A 25,000-nucleotide genomic window follows, 5' to 3' on the forward strand; every position below is an offset into this window, starting at 1 on the left:
TAATAAAGGCGAACATGATTTTGCCATGCACTCATATTACTGAAGTATATGCTGAGAATATGAAATTGAGGATATAACGAAGACATGGACAAAAAAAAAAAAAAAAAAGAAAAGGCATAATACAGTTCGTATATAAAGAATCTACTTGTATGAAATGAAATGAAAAAAATAGATAGTCTACCTGTGATGTACTAAATCTACCTGTAAACATGCATAATCTACCTGCAAATGTAAATGATATATGTATAAATGTAAATACTTGTAAAATGTAAAGATGTAAACAATGAACCTATTCAAGTAAGTGTAAACAATCTACCTATATATATAAATAATCTACCTTAATATAGCATAACATTTTTTTATTCATACCATGTTGGCTTTTCACGGGAGTTTATGGGCTAAAGGGGATACTTTTTTGGGGTACCTCCTATTTCAAAGCCCACCTGCTAGGAAATCGTTGCCCCGAGTGAGGAAGCCTAACCTACACTCGGACCGTGGACAAGTTTCGAACCCGTGCGCTTGGAGACCCCTCGGACCCCAAAGCACGCATGGTTCCACTGTACCACGGCGTCCCCCGAAAAAAAGGTAAAATATCACAATACACATGTAAATAATCTAAGTAGTATATACATTCTACCTGTACATAATCAACCTCCATATATGCTGAGAATATGAAATTGAGAATATAAAAAAAATGGGCAAAAGTATAATAAAATTCATAAGCTTGTATAAAATGAAATGAAAAAAAAATAGATAGTTTACCTGTGATGTGCAAAATGTACCTGTAAATATGCATAATATTTGTAAAATGCAAATAATCTACCCATAATATGCAAACAATGTACCTATTTGAGTAAGTGTAAACAATCTACCTATAAATATACATGCCTATAAGCCTATAAGCATTTGTCCCAGTCTTTTGCCTAACGCTCTTGAATCTGTGAGGGAACTGGCGCCTGAGTGGGCCTCTTAATTTATCTTTTTGTTGCCCTTATTCAGTTTACCCTTCTAACATAAAAAAAAATATATATACAAAATAATCTATCTTTATATAACGTAACACTGGTTATTGTTGCTGTTCCTTGTTTTTATTGATCTAGTTTTGTTTGTGTTTACTTTTTGTTATTGTTGTTATTGTTGTTATTATTGTTATTGTTACTGATCTAGTTTTTCTTTTACATTTTCTTTGTTTACTGCTTACTGTTTTCATTGTTTGTTGTTTGTTTTCACATATCTAGTATATTTTGGTTTGTTTTGCTTTGTACTATTTTTCTTGTTATTGTTTGTTGTTGTTTTGTGAAATCTATCTAGTTGTTTTAACCCTTTTTTTTTCTTTGATTTCTTACTTTATATAACGTAACACTAAAAGGACATAAAGGTAAAAGATCATAACACACATGTCAATAATCTAAGCACATATATTCTACCTTTACATAATCCACCTTTATATAATCTATCTTACTTATGCAACAATGACCATCAGCTGATCTCTCACAATGTTCTATCTTTCCCTTCCATTTTTACTAATATATTCACCTGATATTGTACATACATACTAGTGTCTCACATTACAATGCATCACAAGACACACACACCGATGGACACACACATCATTTTGTCACTATAATGGCGGTCTCCAGCAGCGACGTGTGTGTTGGTATAATAGCGGTGGTAGTAGTAATAGTAGTAGTAGTTGTGGTGGTGGTAGAAGGAAAAGGAAGAAAAGGATATGGAGGTTAAGAAGAAAATATGAAGGTGCAGAGGAAGAAGAGGAATATGAAGAGGAAGAAGAGGAATATGAAGAGGAAGAAAAGGAAAATGAAGAGGAAGAAACGGATATGAGTGAACCAGAAAAAAAAGATATCAAGGTGAAGAGGAAGAAGAAAACATGAGGGTAAAGAGAAAGAATAGGATATGAAGTTGAAGAAGAAGGAGAATAGGGTATAAGGGTGAAGAAAACCTCCTGTTATGTGTAAGGGTACTGTGTAAGGGGAGGAGAAATAGGTGAAAAAAAAAATGTTTGCAGTATTGTGTGTGTGTGTGTGTGTGTGTGTGTGTGTGTGTGTGTGTGTGTGTGTGTGTGTGTGTGTGTGTGTGTAGGTATTTCCTTTTTGCTGGGTCCTGTGTTATTACAAGACAGGTGATTGATGCCAAAATTTCTCTCTCTCTCTCTCTCTCTCTCTCTCTCTCTCTCTCTCTCTCTCTCTCTCTCTCTCTCTCTCTCTCTCTCTCTCTCTCTCTCTCTCTCTCTCTCTCTCTGAGTCTTCCTTCTGCGCTCGTAAAATTTCAACAACGAGAGAGAGAGAGAGAGAGAGAGAGAGAGAGAGAGAGAGAGAGAGAGAGAGAGAGAGAGATTTGGGGATTCAAAGTCTTTCCATTCCTCCTCTTCCACCTCCTTTTTTCGCTGCCTTCTCCTCTTTCTCTATCTCCTCCTCCTCCTCCTCCTCCTCCTCCTCCTCCTCCTCCTCCTCCTCTTCTTCTTCCTCCTCTTCTTCTTCCTCCTCCTCTTCCTCCTTCTCCTCCCTTTCCTCTACTCTCCTTTTCGTGACACCACTCGGTAACGCAGAAATTACCGTCAGTTGAGAAACAGAACGATAAGTGTAATTCACCTCGGTCGCCTGCTGGTCACCCAGCCAGACTTCCCCATTACGGAGCGAGCTCAGAGCTCATAGACCGATCTTCGGGTAGGACTGAGACTACAACACACTCCACACACTGGGACAGCGAGGCCACAACAACTCGAGTTACATCCCGTACCTATTTACTGCTAGGTGAACACACCCTACACATTAAGAGGCTTGCCCATTTGCCTCGCCGCACCGGGACTCGAACCCGGCCCTCTCGATTGTGAGTCGAGCGTGCTAATCACTACACTACGCGGTGTGTGTGTGTGTGTGTGTGTGTGTGTGTGTGTGTGTGTGTGTGTGTGTGTGTGTGTGCGTGCGCGAAAAGAGACCCTGGAGTGAGGCTTTTATGACAAGTTTAATTATGAAAACATTATGAAAGCGAGGCAAGGTACTCCATCCCTCTTCCTTCCCCGTTTTCTCTCTCTCTCTCTCTCTCTCTCTCTCTCTCTCTCTCTCTCTCTCTCTCTCTCTCTCTCTCTCTCTCTCCTTCCTTTTAATTCCTCCACGTTTGTCTACCTCTCTTCTCTTTTCTTTTTCACTTCTTTCATTGTATTTCGTCTTATCTTTTATCATTCACTGCCTGTTCTTGCCGCCCTTCACTTAATACACGCGATAAGAAACATATAGTGAACGCTTTTTGATAGTAACGAAGATGGTGATAGGGGTTTATGAAGCTGATGATGATGCTGATTATATGACAGGAGACGAGGAATAAGAGGAGGAGGATTAAATGGAAGATAACTACATTGGTAAAGTTGATGAAAGCTTTGATGAGAGTAACAGCGGTAAGAGAAAATAGTCTACCTGCTCTGGTAACAAAGGAGAGGAACGGTCTGAGTTCTGAGCTGGGCGGGGACGATATGAGCTTGTTCCCTGTCACGCTGCAACTCCTGTTCATCTAGCTGGGAATAGGTACGGAATGGCAGCAGCGGCAGGAGGTCATCAACCCTGACCTCTCCTGTGTGTGTGTGTGTGTGTGTGTGTGTGTGTGTGTGTGTGTGTGTGTGTGTGTGTGTGTGTGTGTGTGTGTTTTGTTACAGGAAATGGTCTCTCAAGTAAACATACAAGGTTATAATAAAATAATAAAGGACAACAAGAAAATGGCATGGGAACCTCGGACAGCGTATCGTCACCGTTTCAAGGGAGAGATTTCAGAAAGGGTTTGCACGATGAGCAAGGTATTCATGTCTCACAAGACGGTAGCAAAACTAACACGTCAAAGGAACTAGACGTGGCAAAAAAAAAAAAAAAAAAAAAACGCTTAGTAAAAAGATAAGTAAATGGAAGATGAGTTAAGAGGTTTCGCTGAGGTAGTTTGAAATAAAGAGACAGAAGTGAATGGAGGAGATTAGAGAAAACCTTTGTCCTGCAGTGGGAACCAGACAGTCTGAAATGTAATTACGGTGACTCAGTAAGTGGCAAGATAGCAATAATTCACAACAGAGACAACTCATCACTAAGTTATCGTGGTGCCTCGAGCCACGAACTTAATGAACTGGGCCGCCTGACTTTCAAGCATCAAGGCGACAACTAACTACGCGGCACTGAAGCTCTTATTGGTAAGCTGAAAGGGAATAATCTCTAGGTCGGACGAGGAGGACACGTCACTAGCTATGGAGAAGGTGTATGAGCTGCTACCATGGATGTCGTTAGGAATAGTTCGCAAATAGGTTTACCTGAAGGTGCCATTGCTCACAAGATGCCCATACATACGGCCCAGAAGGGGATCGTCAGGGGTATACACAGCCTTCCTTGGGCAGCCAACACACACACACACACACACACACACACACACACACACACACACACACACACACACACACACACACACACACACACGTATAGAGTCTTTTTAAGTGTCCATTAACTCCTTTGCTCTTTACGCACTAATTAACAGGGCGTCTCTCTACGCGTCCCTCAATTAAGAGTCCCTTAACTTTTATTTATCTTTTACGTGTTGTTTAACTTTGAATCTCTTGAGAGTTCATTAAGCAGCAACTTCACTACAAATGTGTCTCTTCAATCCAAATCCCTTAACTCTTACAACAAAACAACAACTGCTACCTCTATTACTACTACTACTTCTACTCTCTCTCTCTCTCTCTCTCTCTCTCTCTCTCTCTCTCATACTCAGCAAGAGGTAAGTGTCCCATCGCAACATATTACCCACACACAAACCTACGTCCCTTCCTGACTGAGTGGACGAGGTCTGGGGAAAACAAGAGCTGTCAAACTCCAAAACAGACAGGCACCGAGGCACGCAACCCCTCACAATGTGTCGACAGGGAACAGGAAAAATCTTGACATGACAAATAATGCAACGTAGATTAGTATACACGACGTTTTTATACATTTTCCTCCTTTAATCTTTTCTCGGTGGACTTGAGGAAGTTCTTGACGGATACGAGGAACAGGAATGTAAAAATAAATGTGGAGAAACGAGGAATGTTGAGGAAAGACGAAGGAGGAGAATTGAGAAGCAGGTAAGAAGAAGGAGGAGGCGGAGGAAGGGCCTCGCACACCTCACTCTTAAAATGTAAACAGCCCACACTGGCTCTCGGACGACCGGCAGAGCTCAGTCACCCATAAGCCGTCAGAGGGGGAGGTTGCGTCTCGGTTGTGGCAGTCTCGCTCGTGTGAGTTTCGGTTCCACCCTTGGCGTCGCGCACCCCAAGACCTCAAAGTGTCCTACATTATACATCACACTCGCTTCTCTTTCACTTTGTCCTCGCGCGTTCCTCGAGTGTAAGTTGAAACTGGAGATTGTATATTGATGTATTATGAATGTTTGTTTATGTTTTTCCTTCATGTTTTGTTGTTGTTGTTGTTTTGTTGCCCCCTTGCCCTCTCACTCCCCCCGTCTTCACACTCACGGGAAAGTCAATTCTTGTTTTCCTTTGTATGATTTCTAATAAAAAAAAGTATGGTTATTTAAAAAGAGGTTTTAATTTACACGTTATTGTTGTTTATACTTTTCGCGAATATGATTTTGATTCTATCTATGTCAGAGGAGATTAATGGCTTTTACCTGTGCATGTTTTGTTGATTGCTTATCTGTTTGTGTGTGTGTGTGTGTGTGTGTGTGTGTGTGTGTGTGTGTGTGTGTGTGTGTGTGTGTGTGTCTGCGTGTGTGTTGCTAGGGCGACGATGTTCCAGTCAGTGAAGTGCTTTGTTGATCTGTGTGTGTGTGTGTGTGTGTGTGTGTGTGTGTGTGTGTGTGTGTGTGTGTGTGTGTGTGTGTGTGTGTGTGTGTGTGTGTGTGTGTGTGTGTGTGTGTGTGTGTGTGTGTGTGTGTGTGTGTGTGTGTGTGTATTATGTGCGTATCTGTGTTTGCTGGGAGAATGGGAGGGGTGGGAGACAGGTGTGGGAGTGGGCGTGCGCGTGCGTGATCGTGCTTGCATACAAACATGCAGGGCTACGTCTAAACATTTATCCTGAAGGTTGAGGTTGGCGTATGAAAGAAACATTTTTTTTTCAATCTTCTTGCTTCCTGTATTTGGTGTGTGTGTGTGTGTGTGTGTGTGTGTGTGTGTGTGTGTGTGTGTGTGTGTGTGTGTGTGTGTGTGTGTGTGTGTGTGTGTGTGTGTGTGTGTGTGTGTGTGTGTGTGTGTGTGTGTGTGTCTTTGTGTGTGTGTGTGTCCTGAATTATGCATACCACCCTTCCTGATATAGAAACTAGAAGAGACATTCCACATGCTACCTGTATCATTACCACCACTATTACCACCACCACCACTACCACTATCGCCACCACCAACGCCGCCACCACCACATCACTCACCCCATGCACACTCACCTCAGTATTGACGAACGCACCCCGCTACGTCCAGTCAAAGGCAGACGGCCCTTCAAAGATGACCTCAAATTAACCTGCGGGGAGAGTATGAAAAAATAATACTGCTAGTCTCTCTCTCTCTCTCTCTCTCTCTCTCTCTCTCTCTCTCTCTCTCTCTCTCTCTCTCTCTCTCTCTCTCTCTCTGTACCTTTAAACCCAAGAACAAGTGTATTTTTTTTTTCCTTCTAAAATTCACTAAATTTTTTTCTCTTCACTTTCTGACACTGCATATACTTTACCCCTTGATTACTGAGACGCATTTTGATCATGAGTTTTGAGTACGATTAGACGATTTGGTTTACCTTAGGTAGGGTCTATGGAGCTCTGAAGATTAATAGGCAATATCTTCACTATCTTAATTTCCACGTAAGTTTCTGAAGCTGGGTAAAATCACCAGATAATAAGCAGAATAACTATAAAAAACATGCCATGGTACTGAAGAGGTTAATAAGGAGTTTTGTACCCTCATATTCTGTGAAGTATTTCATCTGTACTGTCCCTCCCGAGCTACACACAACGACAGAGGGTCAGCATGTCTCTTGACCACTTTCTCCTCACGATGCTTGCTCTCTCACCTCAAGAGTGGAGATTGCTGTTAAGGAAGGTTCGTTTTATTTTCTTTTTATTACCATGTGGGTTTTTCACGGGAATTTATGGTCTAAAGGAGATACTTTTGGGATACCTCCTATCTCAAAGCCCACCCGCTAGGAAACAGTTGCCCCGAGTGAGGAAGCCCAACCTACACTCGGACCGTGGACAGGATTATTTGAAAGTAAACACTGGCTTGAGAGAATACCTGTACTAGACTGGACTGAAGGAATAGTGCTTTTGGTGATCTTGGTTCTAAGAAGAGAGTTGGTAATGTTTGTGTTTCCCGTGCGATGATGTGTTTCTTTTCAGTCTCGGCTTCCTTCACACACCGTCCTGAACGCCTCGGGGAATGAATGAAGGCTGATGATGTTGTTGTTACTGCTTCTGCGTTAGCTTCAGGTGGTGGTCGTAGTGGTGCAGGTGGTGGTGTTTTAATGCGGTGGTTGGTGTGGAAAGTTAGACAGCGAGTTGCGGCGGTGGTAGTGAAGTTCTACGGAGCAGGAAAGGCTGACTTGATGGAGTGTGTATTATGGAAAGTTTTGGTACCAGTCATTATTGCAAAGTTGATTTTAAGTTTTTTTCTTTCTGTTTTGTTGTTGATGATCTCTCTCTCTCTCTCTCTCTCTCTCTCTCTCTCTCTCTCTCTCTCTCTCTCCTATGCCTAATCATCACATAAGAGTTATATGTTAGGTTATCAGTGTGTGACGGATTTATGATGATCTATTACTATTTTTGTTCTTGTTTTTTTGTTGAAGGTGGTGGTGGTGGTGGCGGTGGTGGTGGTGGTGGTGGTGGTGGTAGTGTCATTTCAGTTGTTGTTGGTGGTGGTGGTGTCATATTTTGGCGGTTTTCTTCCTTCCTCATTCTTATACTTCTTTGTTTTCATTTCCTAATCTTAATAATTTCACGCGTCGCCAGACTGTCACGTTCAGCATGGCGCGCATTATCGCAGGGAGCACTGACCAGATATGGAGTGGCTATTTTCGGAGCCCTTACCTCGGCAACTTATAAGAAACACAATATTACAAAGGATATTTACACCACTCAATGATGCACCTTTGTTTCTGTGTGTGTGTGTGTGTGTGTGTGTGTGTGTGTGTGTGTGAAGAGGACGAGGAAAAAGAGAGATTCTCATAATAATATTAATGATAATAATAATAATATTATAAATAACAACAGCAGAGAGAGAGAGAGAGAGAGAGAGAGAGAGAGAGAGAGAGAGAGAGAGAGAGAGAGAGAGAGAGAGAGAGAGAGAGAGAGAGAGAGAGAGAGAGAGAGACAGACAGACAGACAGACAGACAGACAGACAGACAGACAGACAGACAGACAGACAGACAGACAGACAGACAGACAGACAGACAGACAGACAAACACACAAACAGACAGACAGGCAGACAAAGAAACAAACAGTCAGACAGAGAAACAGACGAACAGACAGACAAAGAAACAGACACACAGACAGACAAAAAAATAAACAGACAGACAGACAGAGAGGTAAAGAGACAGACAGATAGACAGACACACTGAGACCGAGACTAATTAAAAAAAACAAGACTGGTACAAAAAATATGGAAAAGAAACAGAGGATAAAGAGAAGAAGATGGAAGAGAAGAAAGTTAAGAGTTGAAGGGAGGGAGGGAATGACTGACGAAGAAACGAAGGTGTGCGTGGACAGAGGAAGGCAGAGAAGAACGTTTATGTGTGTGTGTGTGTGTGTGTTATCCAGTGACCCTCTCCCTCCTAGCTAGCTACTCCTCCCTCACTACATTCTCCTCCCATCCTAGTCCCTCACAACCTACGCAATGTGCAGTGCCTGAAACATAAACACTTCCCATGCGACCACAACCCACACGCGGTTAAACGTAAACAAACACCCAGTAAATCCGTCCACCCACCCACTCATAACCATGCCTACCCACACCCACCCACCCACCCACACACACACACAATGCACAGAGCCAAATGCAATGAATGTTTACCTGTTTACATATAAAAAGTGACACGGCTTGGTAATTAGATGGAGATAGATATACATAACTGCACGAGAAGGAATAAATATGTCAGTTTACCTCGAGCTTATTATTACGTAGAGGAAGGGAGGTTCAAGTGAGTAATTGTGTAAACAGGAATGAGCAGTTGATGAATAATCGATGAATAATGGAAGCGTGTGCATTATCAATTCCTTTACTTGCTTTATCTATCTATTTGTTTATGCATTGCCTTATTTATGCTGTGGTCGTCTGCTGTGGTTTATATGTAAAAAATAAAACATCATCTTGAATTTCCGTGCATGGCTGTGAATAAAAGTGGAGTGGTCGGCTCTCTCTCTCTCTCTCTCTCTCTCTCTCTCTCTCTCTCTCTCTCTCTCTCTCTCTCTCTCTCTCTCATTTTCGCAGCTCTCCAGGAATTTCTCAATCAACTCACCCATATCCATTCTCTCTCTCTCTCTCTCTCTCTCTCTCTCTCTCTCTCTCTCTCTCCAGAATAGTTTGTATACAAATAATTAAAGTAACGATAATGGCACAATATCAATGACGTTACAAAACAATAACAACACCAACAATGACAGCAACCACCCCAAAAAAAACAAGATTAACAGCAGAAGTAACATCAAGAGAGAGAGAGAGAGAGAGAGAGAGAGAGAGAGAGAGAGAGAGAGAGAGAGAGAGAGAGAGAGAGAATGTAGAAATGGAAGTGTACAATATCAAGCTTGGGATATATCAAGATACCTGCAGGGATTGTACAGCGTGAAAACAGTGAGAATGTTCCTCCCAGCCAACCAACTTCTTTAGTATACCTCTCGCTGAAAATGATTAATAAATGAATCTTTAAGGAAAAAAGAAAATTAGTGATGAGTGAAAGGGGCGTGTAGAATATATCCAAGAAATCCTATGCAACTAATGGCTTCTTGTATTAGTGTGTGTGCATTTTTTTTTTTTTTTTTACTGATTAGATTATATTCTGATTTGTGTTGTGCAATGCATTTCCCATGTTCTAATATTCTGCCAAAGATAGTTCTCGGCATCTCACCGTGCACTTTTCGTAACCTACAATGCCATGTGATATTAACTTGTAAATAAAAAGAAAATAGGTAACAAAATATAAAACAGATAAGTAATGATATAATGATAAGGAAATAATGTAAAAAATAATAAGAAAATATAAACAAAAACAGACATTTGTCCCTGTCTTTCGACCGTGGTACAGTGGAACCATGCGTGCTTTGGGATCCGAGGGTCTCCAAGCGCACGGGTTCCAATACCTTTCCACGGTCCGAGGGTAGGTTGGGCTTCCTCACTCGCGGCAAGGGTTTCCGAACGGGTGGACATTGAGATAGGAGGTACCCCAAAATGTATCCTCTTTAGCCTATAAATTCCCGTGAAAAAGCCCACATGGTATAAATAAAAAAAAAAAAAAAAAAAACTCCCAACTCTTTAAGGGAACTGGCATTTGAAGTGGGCCTTTTATTTTAGTTTTTTATTGCCCTTAGCTAGTTTCCCTCTTGCATAAAAAAAGATAAGTAAAGATATGAGATGAAAATAGTGCATAAATATAATAATACAATAGCTGCCAGCAAAGTGTAGATGTCAAATAAAAAAAAAAGTTCAGTGGCAAGACAGGACGATGTACACAGCTGACTGTTCTTTTTGTCTCTCTTAAAACCAGTCCAGTATATGAAGTTATGCTGAAATATCATTATGAACGTAGCTATGAAAAGAGAGTACAAATACATAAATTTCTACGCGAGGGAATGAAACTGGTACTTTTTAATGAATAGATAAACAATTAAGTAAATGAAAGTTTGATATATGATGAGACTTAAAAATACGAAAAAAATATGTAACTAATGAATGAAGTGAATAAATGACCAACACAAGAGAAAGTATAGTTATTAAAAAATTACTATTAAGAATTCGACATCTAAGTATTGAAATGAGTCGGTTAAAAATGTAGGTAAAGATGAATGATTAAAAGAGACAACGACGAGTGCAAACCAAAACGATGGCGGGCGCAGCGTGTAGACAGAAGGAAGGGACGTACGCGGCGCAACTACTACATCATCGTGACGGAGTGCTGGCGGAACACGGAGACGCAGTGTTGACTTAATAAATAACTGATGCACACACAGACGCTGAATATTCAATAATATTTTCAGTGCGCTCTGATTTTCTCTCCCCACTAAATTACGATTATCTCTCTCTCTCTCTCTCTCTCTCTCTCTCTCTCTGATATATGCGCAGACGCATCCACGTCCACTCTCTGCTTCTCCTTGATAAATAATGCAAATTCCCAATGCGTTTTCAACAGTCAATATTTTATAACCCAGAGAAAGAGAAAGAGAGAGAAAGAGAGAGAGAGAGAGAGAGAGAAAGAGAGAGGAAAATAATGATGGTATAATCGTCAATCAATTTTCTTCATTAAAAATACATGCAACAATGAAAGTAGTAGTAGTAGTAGTAGTAGTAGTAGTAGTAGTAGTAGTAGTAGTAGTAGTAGTAGTAGTTGTTGTTGTTGTTGTTGTTGTTGTTGTTGTTGTTGTTGTTGTTGTAGTTGTTGTAGTTGTAGTTGTTGTGACAGTAATTCATGCTGCTGGCACTGTTGCACCTGTTGTAATTTCATTATGAAAATTTTAATGTCTGCGATATGAGCAATATTTCGTGTTGGGTAATGTTGTAAAGGAAATAATGAAATATATTTGACGACGACAACAAGAACATCAAAACAACAATAACGACAATAACGACAAAAATATGGCGTACAAAAGCAGCAGCAGCAACAACAAAAAAAACTACTACTACTACTACTACTACTACTACTACTACTACTACTATTAAGGCTTTTACTACTAATAATACTACTAATATCACTATTTCTACTACTACTACTACTACTCCTCTTACTATTACTGCCACTACTACTACTACTACTACTACTACTACTACTAACAACCATTAGCACCACATCCACCACCACCACCACCACCACCACCACCAACAACAACAACAACAAACAACAACCTCCACCACTAACACTTACAGGGACCCAGTACGTGATGTAACACTATCGGATTACTAAACTAGCAAGCAAATAAAAAAAGTTAATAACATGTCTGTATGGAAAACAAATTAATAACACGAGGAGAAACGATTTGCATGGCGGAGCAGGGAACAGGTGGAATGGAAGAGGAGGAGGACGAAGAAGAGGAAGAGGAGGAGGACGAAGAGGACAAGGAAATAGGATAAAGGAGGAGAAATGGAAGTGGATGATGAGAAAGACGAGGAGTACGAAGAGGAGGAGAAATGGAACAGAAACAAAATAGGTGAAGCGAAACGGATTTATTGACAATGCAAAGTAAGGAGGAGGAGGAGGAGGAGGAGGAGGAGGAGGAGGAGGAGGAGGAGGAGGAGGAGGAGGAGGAGGAGGAGGAGGAGGAGGAAGAAGAAGAGAACTTTATAGGAGTTGTGTGCCTAAACAAAACATGAGAATATTGTAAGTGTGAGACCTCTCTCTCTCTCTCTCTCTCTCTCTGGCTGAGTGATTTATTTTACGTGAATATATTTTCAATGTCTGAGCTCATTAAAGCTAATAGAAACGATATCATGGTTATCATTATTATTATCATTATTATTATTATTATTATTATTATTATTATTATCATTATCATCACCACCATCATCAGCATCGTCACTACTACAACCCAAACGATCATTAATCCTCTATGATACACAAAAATTCACCAGGCTAAGTATTTAGAACACCTTATTCGGTAACCATTAACTTCTGAAACACTTATGCTAATGAGTACAGGTGCTTCCTTAATTAGCTGCCTTCATAACACACGTTGGAACTCCCTCGGGTGCTGCCGTGATCTTGCTGAGTCAGACCGCCACAAGTGTTTGCTAAGAAGAAGGTAAACTGTTTAGACGTCCATTACTGTGTTTATAGATCAGGTCTTGCAATGGACATCATCTTTTAAGGTACTGTTTAGAGACGCGTTTGGGTATATCAGTTACAGGTATCAACGTGGTCATCTCTCTCTCTCTCTCTTGTGTCTATTATTATTAATTCCTTCAGTACTGGGACACATTTTTACCTTGATATTTGTGTACGACTCGACCATTTTCTTGACACTACGAAGGGTCTATGGAGGTCAGAAGATTAATGTCCAGAGACTTCATTTTAATCTCCACATAAATTTCTGAAGCTGTATAAATTCACCAAATAGAAAACAGTTTAAATATGGAAACTCGTCATGATACACAAGGGTTAATGTGCAGGTGTTGTGCGTCATTCAACTTTTCTTTTATTTGTATTCAAAGAGCGTCACTCATCGCTTTATATAAACACTCAGTCAGGTTCTTCTACATATTTTCACTCATACACACTATCCTTTAAAATGTATTTGATGAACACACTGTTTTCAACACATCTACCTTCCTTTTCTTTTTATATGATATCCCTTTACGTATATTCGGCGGAAGAATCGCTACATAACTGCCTTGTGTACAGAGCATCGGCCGCTTCCGTAGCACACGAAAGGTTGTCAGGCTGTTTATAAAGTACATGGGCATCCACTGTTCAGCAAAGATGTTATGTTAATGTTATATAGTGGTCGATGGTTAGTCGGTTACTATGCAATCAGGTCTCAAAAAATCCGCTGTGATTTCATGAAAAAATTATAACTGTACTATATTATTTCTATTAATTTTGGTCTGCCTTGCTTACTGCAGATTCATTTTATCTAATCTACCGTGTACACTTGAAAATATGTAATGCAGAAGTATAGCTACAAATCAGCTTTCAAATTTCAACAAGATTATTAGTTTAACTGGGTAAATATTTACTGAAAATTATATATATATATATATATATATCATTATTAATATGTTACAATGAATTTACAACAACATAATTTTTTTCAGTAAAAACAATTACTTTTCCGATGAAATGACTGTGAATTTAATGAAAACTGATAATAGAAATTCCCAGCAACAAATACACTCACACATAATATCAGACCAGCATTAGCTACACTCAGACAAGCTCATTTATACATTCTGCAAGGCTCAACAAATCTTTCATTCATGACCACATTCCCTTTAATACATTTTGTGATCTACGCACATTGCAACATTTCACCTTTCCAGTTGTCTACTTTATATATATATATATATATATATATATATATATATATATATATATATATATATATATATATATATATATATATATATATATATATATATATATATATATATATATATATATATATATACAAACAACCTACGATGCGCCATGGCTATGTATATTCTAGTTATCTTTATCACTTCGTGTTTTATTCACTTATTGCTTATAAGTTAGTCCTTCCCTGATTTATTATAGATGTATATAAGAAAAATATAAAAGACTTCACCCAAACTTTCGAGTGAATGCTTTCAAGAACTCAACGATAGTCTCATATTCAACACAGCTTTCAAACACAAAGTCAACGAAAATGCGATAATTCTATTTAGCAAAACACTCTTCCGAAAACTAATAAACAAATGAATAAACATGTACATTAGTTTTTATATGGCATACACTAATGAAAATCGGACTCAATTCCCTTTGTTCCTTTTTTCTCAGCAATGACAACTCAACTCCACCCAACACACCATTTACTAGACACACAACTTCCTTCGCATAGACATTTCACCAACACTGCACGTCCCTCCTTTACCATACACACCATACCACCTCACATCTACACCCGCATTCATTCTCCTTACACCCACCAAACAACCCACTGTTTGAATACTTCTGGTGAACCCACACTCTGCTGAATGAATACTTTCCATCTCGTGCACCCTCGCTTCTCTACCAAGCATATGAGTACCATAACAGCTTATCTTTACACACTCCTTAATTCCCTTTTTACAACCCCCGATTATTTATCCACGCAAGCTTCATCCTAAAATTAGACTCGCATTTTGTACAGCATGCATTTTTCCGACCATCCAATATACACTCCGTTTTCTAGTATACAGCGAGGGAACCGGCATATCTCACCTCTAAAGCGCTCACTAATTCACTTTACTCCCACCAACTAATCGGTTACATCGTCTATTCAAGTCTGTTCCCTTTAATAAGTTACCTGTCCATAACTCAGGTACATCCCTTGGTGGAGCTCTTTAAGGCCAGGTGTCCCGTAACTCAGGTAACGTACTACAGGTGGTTACACATCTGCAAGGGAGGAGAGAGTGCAAGGAGGAGGCAGGTCTTCAAAAATGTTGTGTTTCTTGCTTGGATGAAGAAGTAGAGGAGAAGAAAGAAGAGGAGGAGAAGGAGGAGGAGAAGGGGATGAAGAAGGAGTAAGATGGACCATGTATAATGTAAACGAGAGAGAGAGAGAGAGAGAGAGAGAGAGAGAGAGAGAGAGAGAGAGAGAGAGAGAGAGAGAGAGAGAGAGAGAGAGAGAGAGAGAGAGAGAGAGAGAGAGAGAGAGAGAGAGAGAGAGAGAGAGAGAGAGAGAGAGAGAGAGAGAGAGAGAGAGAGAGAGAGAGAGACTGTAAGGAGGAAGAGAAAAACACCAAACACAAAAAAATAGTAGTTATCGAAGAAGAAGTAGTAGTAGTAATAGTAGTAGTAGTAGTAGTAGTAGTAGTAGTAGTAGTAGTAGTAGTAGTAGTAGTAGTAGTAGTAGTAGTAGTAGTAGTAGTAGTAGTAGTAGTAGTAGTAGTAGTAGTAGTAGTAGTAGTAGTAGTAATAGTAATAGTAATAGTAGCAGCAGCAGCAGCAGCATCAAAGGAGAAGAGGTTTGAGACTACGATGAACGAGCAAGTGGAAGAAAAGGTGACAGATGAGAGGAAAATAGAAGAAGAAGAAGACTTGAGAGAGTGCACGAAAGAGAAAGAAGACGATAAGGAAGAGACGAAAAAAAGACGGAAAAACGCAGGAGGAGGAGGAGGAGGAGGAGGAGGAAGAAGAGGAGAAGGAGATTTGAAAAGGAATAAGGTATGAGCGTGGAGGGTGACGACGAGTATGAAAGGAGAAAAAGAGGGGGGGAAGTTGGAGGTGTAGAGTTAGAAGAGAGATGAGGAGAGACTGGGACGTGGAAGGAGACATGGAGAGCAGCATATGCGTGGAGAATAAATGAGGATGAAGAGGAAAGAAAGGAGCAAGTGAGGTGGATGAAAGATGGAGAGATGAGAGAGAGAGAGAGAGAAGAGAGAGAGAGAGAGAGAGAGAGAGAGAGAGAGAGAGAGAGAGAGAGAGAGAGAGAGAGAGAGAGAGAGAGAGAGAGAGAGAGAGAGAGAGAGAGAGAGCTATCCCCTGTACCACTGAAGAAAGAGGAAGGGAAATGGGCGGAGGAAAAAAGAAGAAGAATGGGAGGAGGAGGAGGAGGCGGAGGAGGAAGAGGTGGTGGTGATGGTGGAATAAGAAGAGGTGTACAAACAGGAAAAAGAAAATTGTGAGCATAAATAAAAGAAGATAAGAGCTGGAAAGAAAATAAGAGAAGGAAATACAAAGGAATACAGAAGAAAACACAGACACCAGCAGACTTTTTGGTCCCTCCTAAGCCGTCTGATGATGAAGAATACAAAGGTTTATCCCCTTCAGTACCATGACGCGTTTTCATCTTCATTCTGCTTACAATTTAGGGTTTTTACACAGCTAAAGAAAATTATGTGGGGATTAAAATAGTGAAGACTCTGGCCATTAATATTTTGACCTCCATAGACCCTTTCCTATTGTCAATAATATCGTCTAATCACACCCAAAAATAAAGGTAAAAATGCATCCCATTACTGAAGGGGCTGAACAGAGTAAGTCGTCGTAACAGATACATTGGGTGAGTGTGGTTTGATACACATCTGCTATGGATTCTGAGGGTCCGTCTGTTGCTTCACTGAATGCTCTGTTACGTGTGGCCATCCTGTTTATTTTTTATTTATAGGAAAGGAGATGACGTGATAAGTGATACATCAGCGAAAAAAAAAAGATAAGGAAAATATAAATGTAATGAAATAGAGCGCAATTCAGTCTGAAAAAAAGTAAATATAAGATAAATGGATAGACAAATGGTAGATAAATAAGTAAAAGATAAAATAAATAAACATAATAAGACAGCAAAAAGCGAGATTCAGCTGTGAGCCGCGAGTGTCAACCTTGGATTACGTGCAAGTATTTATTGAGGCGACTTTTGAAAGTTTTGATTGTACCTGAATTAACAACTCACCAAGACAGGCCATTCCATACTCTCACACATCGATCCAAAGGAGAGAGAGAGAGAGAGAGAGAGAGAGAGAGAGAGAGAGAGAGAGAGAGAGAGAGAGAGAGAGAGAGAGAGAGAGAGAGAGAGTTTTGCCTCCATTCGTTATCAGCCTTTCACCTAATGTCGTAAACATTTATTTCGAGTGAATTTTGTGTTACGAAATCCCACGTGAACTCCATGAAAATTACAGACAGTAAGGTTCCCTCTTAGTCTGCCCTTGGTGAGAGGTATGTGAGACTCCTTAAGGTGCTTCCCAATCCTCATAGTCTTGGAGTGATCTTCATTCATTGACGTGGTATTTCATTCTTTGTATATTTCCAATGTTGCTTTATGATAGTGAAATAATAATTGTCCTTGTTATATAAAGTGGGAAAGACCGAGGAAGTTGTACTGTGCAATACATGCATACACACACACACACACACACACACACATATATATATATATATATATATATATATATATATATATATATATATATATATATATATATATATATATATATATATATATATATATATATATATATATATATATATATATTAATAGTTATATAGATGGATAGATAGATAGATACAGCTAGATAGATTGATAGATAAAGATATACTGTAGATGTAGATAGATAGATAGAGAGATATATATGAGGATTTGAAAGTGAATTATTTTCTTATAATTTTGACAAGTTTGTGTTTCACCTGTGTGCACTAATCGTTTGGTTTAAATTTGCTGTCTTATTATGAACGAAATTTCTTCTCCATGTATACACTCTGAAGTTGGATACTATGAAATTACCAATTGTCATCAGTTCTTTTAACCATTGTTTAAAAGTATTTAAGTCTCCATGTATCAAACTTGTTGCCCTATCCACTCCTACGCTGATGATACCACCCTACACTTTTCCACGTCTTCTCGGAAACGACAAACTTGATACAACCTTGCAGACAACTACCCCCTCTTACTCAGTGACACTCAACTGTCCACCTCTTCTACACTGAATATCCTCGGTTTGTATTTTACTTATAATTTGAACTACAAACTTCAATTCTCATCTTTTGTTAAAACAGCTTTTGTGAAGTTGGGCGTTCTGAGACGTCTCCGCCTGTTTTTCTCACTCTGTGCAAGGGCCTTCCTTGTCTGCCCATGTATGGAGTACTCTTCGCATGTATACGGGGGTTCCGCTCACACAGTTCTATTAGATAGGGTGGAATCTAAAGCTTTTCGTTTTATCAACTCCTTTCCTCTGACTGACTGTCTTCATCCTCTTTCTCACCGCCGAAATGTTGCATCCCTTTCTATCTTTTATCGTTATTTTCAGGTTAACTGCTCTTCTGATCTTGCTAACTGCATGCCTACATCCTCCTGCGGCCTCGCTGCACAAGGCTTTCTTCTTCCTCTCACCTTTACCTTCTCCAACTCTCTAATGCAAAAAATAATCAGTACTCTCAATCATTCATACCTCTCTCCCGTCAATTCTGGAACTCCCTATCCGGTTCTGCATTTCCAACTTCCTATGACTTAACTTATTTAAGAGGGAAGTCTGAAGACATTAATCCCTTTATTTCTGGCTACCTCTCTTGGACCTGCAAGGGGACTGGCAACTTAATAGGTTTTTTTTTTTGTTTTATGTTGTCCTTGGCCTGTTATCCCCTCTTACATAAAAAAAAAGAGTAGTCACGTTGCTGAAGCTGCTTTGTTCGGAATGTTGTACCGTCCCTGAATTTTGTTATTTTCCCAGTGCTGCCTTTCTCTATGCCATTGATATACATACAAAAATATAAAAATGGTATCTCAATTGATCCTGAGGAACGCCACTGGTTATGCTAATCTAATCTGATGATCTACAGTTTAATGCACTAATGACTAGATCTTTACATTGAGTTACGGTTTGACAGCCAGTCTTCGATTCAGCCGCAAAGGTCGCCAACTAAGCCATGAGTTTTTATTTCACTAATATAACGTTGACGAAGAACTTTACTGAAAGCTTTCTGAAGTTTTGCTTTGTCGTTCATGACGTTCACAACATTAAGTAAACGAAATATGTTGCTAATACACAGCCGTATATTTCTAATGCCGTATCTTGAGTCTTTCATCATTTCTTTTCCAGGAATCGTACAATTATGTTGCAATTACTGATTAAAAGAACTTACCAACGAGTGATGTGTGGCTTGCACATAGAACATAAAAAGAATGAGACCTGTTTTTTTTTTTCTCGAAGATGGCCACGATGTTTGTTATTTTCTTACCCTGAAAACTTTTTTTCGATTAATGAACTATTGATGAAATGTGGCGCGCGGCAGAACAAGACTGTGTTTGACTCTTTCAGGATACCTGGTGAACACTTGCTTATTGTTTTCGAAAAGTCACGTCAAGAAAAAAAAAAAAAATCATTATCGCTTAGAATGTTTGGTATCATCCTTCCGTCACGTAGGTTGTTGCTAGAGTTCCTACCTTCAATCATAATTTCTCCTTCATCCAATTTTCACTTCATAATTATTGAAATTAGATTTACTAGAATGACCAAAATGAAGTTCTAAAATTTTTCTTCTGTGCCTTAGAAAGTTTTCGGTAAAGCGCCGTATTCTATCTTCATCGAACTAGTCATTGTTATTCTCAGTCTCTAATATATATAGCTATTTTGTTAAGGTAGGTCTTTATACTTAATTTTGTAACTGCGCCATTTTTTAGTTTGTTACAGTACGGTGGGCGCCTTCACGGGATGATACACATACTTCTGCGTATAACAGTATTTAGTATATTAGTATAAAGTCGCCACGTTTTAATATTCGAATCTTATAAAAGGAGGAGGAGGAGGAGGAGGAGGAGGAGGAGGAGGAGGAGGAGGAGGAGGAGGAGGAGGAAAGCGTAAGTAGCAAGGCGAAATATATGAAAGAAGAAAGAGAGAGAGAGGAGAGAGAGAGAGAGAGAGAGAGAGAGAGAGAGAGAGAGAGAGAGAGAGAGAGAGAGAGAGAGAGAGAGAGAGAGAGAGAGGAGCGAGGTAAAGGAGCAGGTTTGGAGACATCACATCGTTTATCATCTCTTTCTTTCCCTCCCTTCCCTCCCTCCCTCCATTCCTCCCTCCCTCCTTCTCTCCATCACTCCCACTCACTATGAGTCAGTTTGAGGCAAATGTCAGCAAGAGAGAGAGAGAGAGAGAGAGAGAGAGAGAGAGAGAGAGAGAGAGAGAGAGAGAGAGAGAGAGAGAGAGAGAGAGAGAGAGAGAGACTAATGAGAAGCGGAAATCTATGGAGGAAAGAAAAGAAATAAATATGTAAGGAAAGTGAGAACGGAAGTAAAGGCTGAAGGGTTTGAGAGGAAATGGAGGAAGGAGAGGAAGAGAAGAGGAATCTGCAGTAAATAAATGCCAGAATGAGAGAGAGAGAGAGAGAGAGAGAGAGAGAGAGAGAGAGAGAGAGAGGTATTTGAAGACAGTAAGTTGAATAAAGAAAAATGAGAAGAAAGGAGGGAAAAAAAGTAGGAAGGAAGCAAAAAAAGGAGAAAAATATATATGAATGAAATTTCTGCAGTAGGAGTTGGTGAAGGAAGATTAGGATTAGGAGGAGGAGGAGGAGGAGGAGGAGGAGGAGGAGGAGGAGGAGGAAGAAGAAGGAGGAGAAGTAGAAGGAGTAACAGGAAGAAGAGGAAAACAGAGGAAATGAAGAGATAAACCGGAGAGAGATAAGAAAAAAAAAGAGGAAAGGGGAAGAAATGAAGAGAGAAGTTATGAGGAGTTGAGGAGAAGGTAAAGGAGAATATAAGGTATAGAGGATGAAGGAGGAAGGAATAAGGAAGCGAAAAAGGAAGAAAGAAAGAAGAAGAGAGGGTTTGATGTTAAGTTATTAGGGAAGCGGGAAGAGGGAGAAGGGAAGAGGGGTGAAAGAAAGATGGATATGGAAGAGGAAGGATAATTTCGGAAAAGGTAAGAGACAAATGCGAAGAGGAAGAAAGGAGACGAAGGGGAAGATTGACGAGAGAGAGAGAGAGAGAGAGAGAGAGAGAGAGAGAGAGAGAGATTTAAGCAAGCGCGTGAAAGTTAGTGAAGTGATAATGGAAAGGAGAACGAAACGAAGAGGAGAAGGAGGAAATGGAAAGTAGGATGGAAAGAGGGAGGAAGCGAAAGAAGGAGGGAGGAAAAGCGATTAGGAAAGACGGATTTAGAATATGGAAAGGGGAGAGAGAGAAAAAGGAAGCATTGGAAAGGTGAAAGAGGAGCGAAAGAAAGTTGGAAGTAAATAAAAGAAGCAGGAACATAGAAAAGAAATGAAAAGAGAAGGATAAACAGATTGAAGGAAAAAAACCACAGAGGAACATAAAATAACAGAAAAGAAAAAGCAGTACCAAACAAGTTAATTCTCACGAGGCATGTATGTTGGAAAGTACAATCTCTAACAAGTACTGAGAGGAATTGACGAGTATAAGGAGGCTTCTCTCTCACACAAGTTAGTATCACCAAAAGGGAAAACCAGTGATAATCTGCAGTGTGGAGAAACTAAAGGAGAAAAATGTCATAGGAAAGTATTAAGAAGTGTCACTATTTCTGCTTCTATCTGTTAATGGGAAACTGAACCGTAAAATTCTAAGATAACTCGTTCTGAATTATTTATGAAGGTACGTATGATAAGGGCAGTCATTTTTGGGGAGGCAAGTTTAACTCCTTCAGTACAGGTACACATTTTTACCTTGAGATTTGTGTACTATTAGACCATTCTACTGACATTAGAAAGGATCTATGGAAGTCAGAAGATTAATGGCCAGAGTCTAGAGCAGTGGTTCTTAACCTTTTTACTACCACGCCTCCTCTAGGAACTGCTCTTTCCCTCCACGCCCCCCTTGCATCTATAGACAAATTTCACTCCCAGATTTGAAAATGAAATAAAAAAATGTCTTTTTAGTCTATTTTTTAAGCATGAATTACATTAGGGAGATATTTGACACTGCTCTAAGCTACCAGATCTTGAATACATGGTTAGTGAGATATTTGACACTGCTTCTTAGCTACCATATCTTGAATACATGGTTAGTGAGATATTTGACACTGCTCTAAGCTACCAGCTCTTGAATACGTGGTCGAATGCTTGAGAGTGCACAACGTAAGTCCCCTTCAACGTTCAGGCGATTTCTGTACTTGGTTTTGATAGCAACGCGCGTGGAAAATGCAGTCTCACATAGATATACGAAAAATGGTATGTCTGGGAGACTGAAAACAAGAGTTAGTAACGACGATACTTCTGCATTATTTTATAAGCTTATCTTTACAGTACTGGCCCATGCTCTTGTCATGAAAATAACCCATAAATGGAAAAACTTCTACTTTTCACCTCGTGCCCCCCCTGGAAATCACCCACGCCCCCCCTAGGGGGCGCGCCCTACAGGTTAAGAACCACTGGTCTAGAATCTTCACTATCTTAATACCCCCCTCCCAATTAGTTTCTGACGTATAAAATCACGAAAAAATTAAGCAGAATGAATATGGAAACGCCTCATTGTACTGAAGGGTTTAAGCATCTCTTAGCAATACCGGTAACCCTTTAAGATCTTTTGATATCAACATTCTCAGGTCATCCACTAAACGATCATCATTAGGATTATCGTTTCCTATTTGTAGTATTTTACGTTTACCAGCATCAGATGTCTTATTCCTTCATTAACTTTGAACTCAAAACCCTTTCTTATCGTGAAATCAGCATATTTGTACACTTTGCCAGTGATTTTAATGTATATCATGACACGAACAACACCAAACACTCAACTCTATACCCAGTGCATCACTTTTTACACTGACCCAACAGCAAGACGTTTAGATTTCGTATTATCTGACTAACTTTGAATTCAAGACCCTTTTATCTCAAGATCAGCAAATTTGTAGACTTTACCGGTGGTTTTAATGACACAAACAACACCAAACACTAAAAAAAAAAAAAAAAAAAAATGGAGACTAATTCTAGTGGTCCTTTTTTTTCGAATATAGTTTTCTTTTGGCATTGGCAGTTTTCCTTCTTACATTAAAAGAAAAAAAAATAAGCCCAGTTCACCACTTTCTACACTAAGCTAGCAAGACGAGAAGTTGTTTAGAACCACGCAGATGTTTCCAATCCTACAGCCGATTCGCGGGTATTATTGGTGATGCCTTACGAACGAGGCTTATTGAGGGGCTGGTTATGGAGCGCTTTATCTAATGCCCTTCTAAAAATCAAGATAAAAGACATGTAGGGATTCAGTCATCATCATACTCTTTAAAATTGTATTGAAGAAGATTTATGGAAGAGGAGGAGGAGATGGAAAAGGAGGAGGAGGAGGAGGAGGAGGAGGAGGAGGAGGAGGAGGAGGAGGAGGAGGAGGAGGAGGAGGAGGAGGAGGAGGAGCAAGACGACGAGAAGGATGAGGAAGACGACGAGAAGGATGAGGAAGACGACGAAAAGGATGAGGAGGAGGATGAAGAGAAGGATGAGGAGGAAGAGGAAGAGGAAGAAAGAATAAGAAGAAAAGAAGAAAAAAGAAGAGGAAAATGAAGAGAAATAGGAGTAAGAGTAGGAGCAGGACAAAAAGGAGGAAGAAGACGAAGAGGAGAAATGTATTATTGTAAAAAGACAATAAAACAGGAACAGACTTTTAAAACACTTATCAAATAGCATCTTAGAAGTTAAGAGAGATGACATGTGGTGCACCTGTCTTCATCAGTTGTCTTCTTTTAAATGACATGAAAATAGTCGTCGCTGCAGAGAAGGAGGGAAAAAAAGGAGAAGGACAGAAAGAAAAAGGGAAAAATAAAAGAACGTATACTGTTAAAATAAAAATACGAAAGGAACGAAGAAGAACAGATGACAATGAAATACATATGGCAATTCAAGATACAAAGGATGAAGGGAATGAGAAGAAAGGCAGAAGGGGAAGAGAGGAAGAGGAAGAGGGGGATGTAAGAATAATGCGATGAAAGAGCAGGAACAGGTAAAGGAGGAGGAATTGTTTGTGGTGAGAGGGAAAGATGTAAAGGGAAAGGGAAGAGAGATAGTGAGAAAGGAAGGGTGTGGAAAAGAGAAGCCAGAGAGAGAGAGAGAGAGAGAGAGAGAGAGAGAGAGAGAGAGAGAGAGAGAGAGAGAGAGAGAGAGAGAGAGACGTGGGCGGTGAAAGGAGTTATGGGAAGGGGCTGGGAGGGAGGAGGGGTGAAGACAGGGGGATGGGACGGTGTTGTTACGGCTAACGATTAATGCTATTGGCGGGACGGAGGCTGTGTGACGGCAGCCCGTTATTGGCAATGTTAAAAGAAGGTTTTCAGCGGGAATGGTTGTTTATAAGGCTATTTTTACCTCTCTCTCTCTCTCTCTCTCTCTCTCTCTCTCTCTCTGGTGGTTTTCCCATTTTATACTTCTCGTCAAAAGAAGTAATGATCGTTGTTCTTATTGCTTGTTGTTGTTGTTGTTGTTGTTGTTGTTGTTGTTGTTGTTGTTGTTAGTGTTATCGTTTTCCTAGTTAGCTGTTTCCTTGTAAATTTGATTTTTGTTAAGATGATGATGATATGATAATAATAATAATAATAATAATAATAATAATAATAATAATAATAATAATAATAATAATAATAACAATGTAATATGAATAATAATGATAAGAATAATTACAATAAAGATAAGAACAATAATAATGAATAATAATATTATCATCATCAATATAATTAAAATTACTACTGCTGTTACCACT

The 25,000-nt window shown here is 39.7% G+C and overlaps 1 long non-coding RNA gene across 1 annotated transcript in view; it reads left to right on the forward strand.

The window, feature by feature from the left end:
- The first annotated feature begins 4,985 nt into the window (after positions 1–4,985).
- LOC123520630 overlaps positions 4,986–25,000 on the forward strand; it is a 47,570-nt gene continuing 27,555 nt past the window's right edge. Inside the window, exon 1 of the long non-coding RNA XR_006679321.1 lies at positions 4,986–5,372. This is a non-coding gene — a long non-coding RNA (uncharacterized LOC123520630). The remainder of the gene's footprint in view (positions 5,373–25,000) is intronic.

The sequence above is a fragment of the Portunus trituberculatus genome, chromosome 47 (genome assembly GCF_017591435.1).
Source record: "Portunus trituberculatus isolate SZX2019 chromosome 47, ASM1759143v1, whole genome shotgun sequence".
Taxonomy (NCBI): domain Eukaryota; kingdom Metazoa; phylum Arthropoda; class Malacostraca; order Decapoda; family Portunidae; genus Portunus; species Portunus trituberculatus.